This window comes from Lampetra planeri, chromosome 74 (genome assembly GCF_965212315.1).
Source record: "Lampetra planeri chromosome 74, kcLamPlan1.2.h2, whole genome shotgun sequence".
NCBI classification, from domain to species: Eukaryota; Metazoa; Chordata; class Hyperoartia; order Petromyzontiformes; family Petromyzontidae; genus Lampetra; species Lampetra planeri.
Genome location: NC_136179.1, coordinates 1,364,986 through 1,373,542, shown reverse-complemented (window position 1 = coordinate 1,373,542; position 8,557 = coordinate 1,364,986). Strand labels below are relative to the sequence as shown.

General features: G+C 52.0%; 1 long non-coding RNA gene across 1 annotated transcript; it reads left to right on the top strand.

Moving 5' to 3' along the window:
• The first annotated feature begins 5,520 nt into the window (after positions 1–5,520).
• LOC144737854 (uncharacterized) lies at positions 5,521–7,541 on the top strand. Its single transcript, XR_013589086.1, has 3 exons — positions 5,521–5,651; positions 6,667–6,768; positions 7,060–7,541. It is a non-coding gene; the product is annotated as an uncharacterized LOC144737854 (long non-coding RNA).
• Positions 7,542–8,557: the final 1,016 nt, after the last annotated feature.

Here is an 8,557-nt window from a genome sequence, read left to right as displayed (position 1 = left end):
ATTGGCTACCACATTCTGATGATCTCCCCCCCCCCTCTCCTCCCCCCTCAACTCGCTTTTAAGGGATTACATCTTGAATCAGTGCCTCACTTGATGCAGCTAATCTGGCTGTGACGGTCCCACCTGATGACGGAGACTTGTGTTGCCTCCGAAACGTCGTGATCTTTATTTTATTTTTATTAATTTTGATGTTTTACCTACGTGACTTTACCGAAAAAACCTAAGAATATGAATCGTTGCAGTCACGAAAGCTTCAAATCTAGAATTAATGTCCCTCTACGGGGAGGAATTCCACCTATCTGTTAGAGTTTTTAACAGACGAGACAAGAAGTCACAGCTTCTCGAGACGCTGGCCTTCCTCAAGAGATGCCGCGATAACAAGGTAATACCCATCGCTTTCACACTCACATCCGCTGCTGTGTCCTCACCGAACTCTAAACAGATCTTATTTAAAGCTAGCCTATCACTAATCTCGGAGAGAATAAGGTTACTCCGATCTGAACTCGATAATTTAGACAAGACTCTCTTACAAACACATTTAATGTTAACACAAAAAATGTCACCTTCTGACTGGAACCACGTTGATAACATGACTTCTGCTTCTGCTGACTCAATGTCAGCCAAATGCAAAGCTAACCTGATTTCTAAATTCAACCTCCTATCTAAGAAGAAACCAGAGCCACACATCGCAAAGCTGGATGTTAACAAGACCGTGATTAATCAGAGTAACATCCCAATTTCTGACAATCTAAAAACGGTACTGGCCAAAGGACTAAATTTCGCTGTCACCCCTAAATATATACCAGTAGAAGATATGATTTCTCAGATTGATGTAGCCCTCAGAGGCATAGGACACATCCATGCGGATGTAGCAAGAGCTGAAATAGCTACTATTCTTAAGAATGCTAAGAAACCCACTAGTAACATCAGCAAAAACGAACGCTCTGAACTCGCGGACCTAAAAAAGAGAGATGATATAGTCATCCTCTCGGCAGACAAGGGCAATGCCACGGTCATCATGGATAAAGATTCATACAACAACAAAATCCTGGACCTTCTTAATGATGGGAGTTACTCCAAAATTAAAAACGATCCTACTAAAAGCCTAACGACGAAAACCAACAGTATCATCACGAGTTCGACTTCCCTAATCGAACCAAGCAAAAGTCCCTCTCTAAAACCATCGGCGGCTAGACCTCCCAGACTCTATGGTCTTCCCAAAATCCATAAGGAAGGCACCCCGCTACGACCCATCGTGTCGACGATAAACTCTCCTACGTACAAACTAGCCCGTTTTCTATCAGATACTCTGCTCCCCTTCACAGGCAAGACCTCTTCGGCAGTACTCAACTCAACCCAATTAGTTTCTATGGTTAAGGACATGGTACATGGTACTATCTCCTGATGACATTCTCGTCAGCTTTGATGTAGTATCTTTGTTTACCAAAGTCCCAGTACCGGACACCCTAACAATAATTGAGGACTTAGTCCAACATGGATTGAATTCTGATGTACCTGCGCTGGTTAGGCATTGCCTCACCAACACCTATTTTACCTGGAATGGCACCTTCTACAAACAGAATGAGGGTACCCCTATGGGCTCCCCCTTGTCACCAGTTATAGCCAACATGTTCATGGAAAAGTTTGAATCAGACGCCATCCAGACATCCACCCTGCGTCCTTCCTTGTGGAAGAGGTATGTGGACGACACTTTCGTCATCTGGCCACATGGCCTCCCAGCACTGAACCACTTCTTGGACCACATCAATTCTAGACACCCATCCATCAGATTCACCATGGAAGTGGAGAAAGACGGTAAACTACCATTCTTGGATATTCTGTTTGAGAGGAGGCCTGACGGATCCTTGGGACATTCTGTCTACAGGAAAGCCACACACACAGATTCCTACTTGAAACCGGATTCCCACCACCACCCATCTCAAAAGAATTCTCTCATCAAAACGCTATACCACAGAGCCCATGGCATTTCTGACCAACACCACCTGACCGGTGAATTAAGACATGTACATCGGGCCCTCAGGATGAACGGATACTCTGACCGTACTATCCGCCAAGCTGTCTCTCCCACCACACAGAAACAGCCACATGAAACTCCGACCAAAACTATCACGTTACCATACATAGCAGGCGTGACCAAAAAGATCTCCAAAATTCTAAACAAACATAAGATCCAAGTCCGATTCAGTACAGTGCATAAAATCCGTGATCTGATTCCATCTGTGAAGGATGTCGTTCCTGACTTACAGTATCCTGGAGTCTACAAACTGAGTTGCATTTGTGGTGATTGCTACATTGGAGAAACGAAACGTCATGTTGCTGATCGTGTCCGCGAGCACAAGTCAGATCTGAAACACGGCAGAACTGATTCTTCGGCCGTTGCCGATCATTGCTACAACTCGGTGGGCTCTCATGAAATTGTCTTTTCCGAGACCAAGGTTCTCTGCAAACCTCCTGGCTACCATCAAAGACTTGTACACGAAGCCATACAAATAAACAAACACAGACATAATTTCAACATTGATGATGGGTACAAACTTAGTAATCATTGGAAAGATGTTATTAACCACGCAAAAAATACTTAATTACACTTTTTTAGGACAATCTTATCTGACAGGCACTATTTTACTTTACTTTACCGAGTGTTAACATCCCCAGTTTTAACAGTAATCTCTTCATTGTTCAGCCAGCATTGGTATAAACATGGGCATTTTCGTTCTTTTCTATCATGTGTATCAGGCCTCCCCCCTCCCCCTCTTTACCCAAAACGTTTGACGTGTGCAGCAGTTTGTCGCTTGTGCACAATCGCTTCCACGCCGACGCCCACCCTTTTGGCCCCGCCCCCCCTCCCTCCCGATACGTTCCATTCATTGGCTACCACATTCTGATGATCTCCCCCCCCCTCTCCTCCCCCCTCAACTCGCTTTTAAGGGATTACATCTTGAATCAGTGCCTCACTTGATGCAGCTAATCTGGCTGTGACGGTCCCACCTGATGACGGAGACTTGTGTTGCCTCCGAAACGTCGTGATCTTTATTTTATTTTATTTTTATTAATTTTGATGTTTTACCTACGTGACTTTACCGAAAAAACCTAAGAATATGTGTCTGTGTGTCTGTGTCTGTCTGTGTGTGTCTGTCTGTGTTTATCTCTGTATGTGTATCTCTGTGTGTGTGTCTGTGTGTGTCTGTGTGTGTGTAAGTGTGTGTGTCTGTGTGTATGTGTGTATGTGTGTGTCTGTGTCTGTCTGTGTGTGTCTGTATGTATGTCTGTCTGTGCGTGTCTGTGTATATGTCTCTGTCTGTCTGTGTGTGTGTCTGTCTCTGTGTGTGTGCGTCTGTGTGTGTTTCTCTGTGTGTCTGTGTGTGTCTGTTTGTCTGAGTTTGTGTATGTGTGTGTTTGTGTGTGTCACTGTGTGTGTTTCTTTGTGTTTGTGTCTGTGTTTGTCTGTGTGTGTCTGTGTGTGTCTGTGTGTGTATGTGTGTGTCTGTGTGTGTGTCTGTGTGTGTGTCTGTGTGTTTTTTTGTCTGTATGTGTGTGTCTGTGTGTCTCTGTATGTCTGTGTGTGTATCTGTCTGTATCTGTGTGTCTGCGTGTGTGTGTGTCTGTGTGTGTGTGTTTGTCTGTATGTGTGTGTGTGTGTGTCAGTGTGTGTCTGTGTGTGTGTTTGTTTGTCTGAGTGTGTGTGTGTCTGTGTGTGTCTGTCTGTGTCTTTGTTTGTGTGTCTGTGTGTCTGTGTGTGTGTATGTGTGTGTATGTGTGTGTGTATGTGTGTGTGTCTGTGTGTGTGCCTGTGTCTTTGTGAATGTCTGTGTGTGTAGGTGTGTTTGTCTGTGTGTGTCTTTGTGTGTCTGTGTCTTTGTGTGTTTATCTGTGTGTGTCTGTGTACCTGTGTGTGTGTGTCTTTGTGTGTCTGTGTCTTTATCTGTGTGTGTGTCTGTGTGTGTCTGTATGTGTGTCTGTATGTTTGTGTGTGTGTCTGTGTGTGTCTCTGTCGCACAGGGTTCCGGTATCGATACCCACGACCTCCTGCGCACCAGGCGAGGTAGTCAACATCGACCGATTACCCCCTGAGGCTCCGCCCCCCTCTCCGTGGCCCCGCCCCCTTTATTTAGCCATGCCCATCGTAACGCCCCGCCCGCCTCAGCTTTACGATGGGGGAGAAGACAAGCACCATCAGCCAATCGGGTCGCTCGGATCCCCTGGGTGGCGTGGCGGTCCTTCCTATGAGGAGGGGCTCAGGTGAGTGAGTGGTTGAGTGGGTGGTTGAGTGGGTGGGTGAGTTGGAGGGTGGGTGGGTGAGTAGGAGGGTGGGTGGGTGAGTAGGAGGGTGGGTGGGTGGGTGAGTAGGAGGGTGGGTTGGTGGGTGAGTAGGAGGGTGGGTGGGTGAGTAGGAGGGTGGGTGGGTGAGTAGGAGGGTGGGTGGGTGAGTAGGAGGGTGGGTGGGTGGGTGAGTAGGAGGGTGGGTGGGTGGGTGAGTAGGAGGGTGGGTGGGTGAGTAGGAGGGTGGGTGGTTGGGTGGGTGAGTAGGAGGGTGGGTGGGTGAGTAGGAGGGTGGATGGGTGGGTGGGTGAGTAGGAGGGTGGGTGGGTGGGTGGGTGAGTAGGAGGGTGGGTGGGTGGGTGAGTAGGAGGGTGGGTGGGTGGGTGAGTAGGAGGGTGGGTGGGTGAGTAGGAGGGTGTGTGGGTGGGTGAGTAGGAGGGTAGGAGGGTGGGTGGGTGGGTGAGTAGGAGGGTGGGTGGGTGAGTAGGAGGGTGGGTGGGTGGGTGAGTAGGAGGGTGGGTGGGTGGGTGGGTGAGTAGGAGGGTGGGTGGGTGGGTGAGTAGGAGGGTGGGTGGGTGGGTGAGTAGGAGGGTGGGTGGGTGGGTGGGTGAGTAGGAGGGTGGGTGGGTGGGTGGGTGAGTAGGAGGGTGGGTGGGTGGGTGAGTAGGAGGGTGGGTGGGTGGGTGAGTAGGAGGGTGGGTGAGTAGGAGGGTGGGTGAGTAGGAGGGTGGGTGGGTGAGTAGGAGGGTGGGTGGGTGAGTAGGAGGGTGGGTGGGTGGGTGAGTAGGAGGGTGGGTGGGTGGGTGAGTAGGAGGGTGGGTGGGTGGGTGAGTAGGAGGGTGGGTGGGTGGGTGAGTAGGAGGGTGGGTGGGTGAGTAGGAGGGTGGGTGAGTGGGTGGGTAGGTGAGTGAGTGGGTGGGTGAGTGGGTGAGTGGGTGGTGGGGGGTGAGTGAATGAGTGAATGAGTGGGTGAGTGGGTGATTGAGTGGGTGAGTGGGTGATTGAGTGGGTGAGTCGGTGATTGAGTGGGTGATTGAGTGGGTGAGTGGGTGATTGAGTGGGTGAGTGGGTGAGTGGGTGAGTGGGTGAGTGAGTGGGTGAGTTACCGAGTGAGTGAGTTCGACCTCACTATCCAATGACGCATTATCACAGCTAATCTCCGCTGATCACCACTGATCACCGCTGATCACAGCTGATCTCCCCCCCCCCCCCCCCTGTGAGTGATCTTCAGGGCCGGTATCTCCATCCTGGGTCTGCTCCTCGCCCTCTCGCTGGGATTTCTCTTGTGCTGCTTCTTGAGGACGAGGAAGAGATGGTGGAGGAGGTCGTGGGTGGGTGGATACTCTGAGCTGATGGAGCAGCACCAGCTGGTGAGTCAGTCAGGGTGGGAGGGTGAATGGGTGGGTGGATGAGTGAGTCGGTGAGTCGGTGGGTGAGTGGGTGGTTAAGTGGGTGGGTGGGTGGTTAAGCGGGTGGGTGGGTGAGTGGGTGGGTGAGTTGGTGGTTAAGTGGGTGGGTGGGTGGTTAAGTGGGTGGGTGGGTGAGTGGGTGGGTGGGTGAGTGGGTGGATGAGTGAGTGGATAATCTGAGCTGATAGAGCAGCATCAGCTGTTGAGTCAGTCAGGGTGGGTGGGTGGGTGAATGAGTTAGTAAGTGAGTCGGTGGGTGAGTGGGTGAGTGGGTGAGTGGGTGGGTGAGTGGGTGGGTGGGTGAGTGGGTGGGTGGGTGGGTGGGTGATTGGGTGGGTGATTGGGTGGGTGATTGGGTGAGTGATTGGGTGGGTGATTGGGTGGGTGATTGGGTAGGTGAGCGTGGTGGGTGAGTCGGTCGGTGGTAGGGTGAGTGGGTGGGTAGGTGGGTGAGTGAGTCAGTGGGTGGGTGAGTGTGTGGGTGAGTGTGGTGGGTGAGTGAGTGGGTGGGTGAGTGAGTGGGTAAGTGGGTGAGTGGATGATTGGGTGGGTGAGTGTGGTGGGTGGGGGGTGGTTAAGTGGGTGGATGAGTGGGTGGGTGAGTGAGTGGATAATCTGAGCTGATAGAGCAGCATCAGCTGTTGAGTCAGTCAGAGTGGGTGGGTGGGTGAATGAGTTAGTAAGTGGGTCGGTGGGTGAGTGGGTGGGTGAGTGAGTGGGTGTGTGGACGATTGGGTGGGTGAGTGTGGTGGGTGAGTGGGTGGGAGGGTGAGTGGGTGGGAGGGTGAGTGGGTGGGAGGGTGAGTGAGTCAGTGAATGGGTGAGTGGGTGGGTGAGTGTGTGGATGTGTGGGTGAGTGTGTGGGTGAGTGTGTGGATGTGTGGGTGAGTGTGTGGGTGAATGGTTGATTGTGTGGGTGGATGGGGTTCACGATGGGCGTGTCGCTGGCTCTGCTCCATTTGGATGTCGTTCGCAGATGGGCGGCATTCCTCCTGTAGGCCAATCAGAGGTGGGGGGGCGTGGCATCGTGCCCACGGCTCCCGTCCACAAGGGGCGTGGCTTCGAGGCGACCAATGAGGTGCGTGTGCTGCTACTCGCTACCACTGACAGCACTTTCCCCTACAGCCTGCTAGAGGCTACAAGGGGAAGCTTTGCATGTGTCTGTATGTAACAGCACTTATCCCTACAGCCTGCTAAAGGCTACCTGGGGGAGCTTTGTCAATTTATGTGTGTCGCAGCACTTACCCCTACAGACCTGCTAGAGGCTACTTGGGGGAGTTTTGTCTTTGTCTGTGTGTAACAGCTCGTGCCCCTGCAGCCCTGCTAGAGGCTACCTGGTAAAGCTTTGCCTTTGTCTGTGTGCCTGTAGATTTCACCTCCTCCATACGAGAAGACAGCTCCACTGGATTCACCACCGCCATATCCAGCTCACAACACGGACTAACCACCTGTGGTCCCACAACTGCGGAGCAACTCCGCAAGCGCCGCGACTCCCTCCCGGCCGCCGCACTAAACACACGACCCGCACGCAGCGCACGCACGTAGTGTCCTGGCCGGGGGTTGCCTGGCACATCGGGTTTTAATCCGAGAGGCCCCAAGGTGGGAGAGTCCCACGGTTTCCCGGTGCCAGTAGATTGGCTGACCCCCACAGGACAGGTGACATTGCGGTGCCCCTAAATTGGCTGAACATTGTATGGGCGCATGAAGGTTCCGTGGGCCAACCGCAATGAGTTACACACAACATTGTTGGGAGGACGGAGGGTGGAATATTAGGCGTAAAGACCAGACCCTAAGACGAAAACTTCTGCGCACGTGAGAACAATGGGTAAGGGGCTAAAAGAGCAAAAAAAATCGAAGGCACGAACTAAGAAAACGATGGGTGGAGGCATAATGGACGCTCCAGGTGAGGGCGGGGCATCAGTTGTAAAGCGTGATTGGTTGTGCGACGCGACGCCCTCCCTACCCCCCCCCCCCCCCCCCGGACCTTTGAAGTCAGTTGTCTTCATGCTCATCTTCATTGATCCAGACTCACTCCCTGCCGTCCTGCCTCCTCGAGCCGCTCGCAGCATCCGTGTGATGCCGGCGAGTGCTGCTATGAGGCAGTGATAGGCGAGGTTTTCGCTCCTCCTTCTCCCTCCGACTCTCACAGCGTCCGTGCAACGCCTTGAGTAGAGCTACGAGGTACGTGGTAGAACGTTTGTGTAACTGGGTACATAGGCAGAGCTAGGCTCTTCTTGAGAAATATTCCTCCTCCAGGTCGCGTGTATTTGCGCCATTAATAAACATTAGTTCAGAGTATCGGTGCAGTGTGATTTGTGTGTGTGTGTGTAGAAGTTGGGCATGGTGTCTGTGATTTTTGAGTGGAGCAACTGCGTGGGGAGACAGTGTGTGTGAGTTAGCGAGCGCGGGGCTGCAGAGTGTTGGAGCGGGGTTAGTGTGTGAGGCGCGCGTATATTATGACATATACTGCCGCCGTTGATCGCGTCTGTTTGCGCGCGCGTGTGTGTAGAAAACGAGCGCCTAATCGCCACGTAAGTAATTATGGGGCGGGAAACTCTAATTCCACTCACCCTCGTTTGCGCGTGCATATTCATACAGCCCGGTAGCATTTGCCTTTGCGTGCATGCGGATTAGGGCTTAACCACCCGGGCGCGACGCTTGCATATTGATAGCGCCGCCGTTTCTGTTGATTAGTGCCGGCTTCTGCTTAAAACACGTTCCTTCGGAGTGGGCAGGTAGGAACTTGGTTGGACAGCGCATTCGTGCGATCCGTGTTGGATACCGTAGTCGTGTTGGAAGTTGTAGCTGTTACTATTGCATCAGATGATGATTGTTGATTTATTGGTGTAGGTCTTTAAGTTCATGTA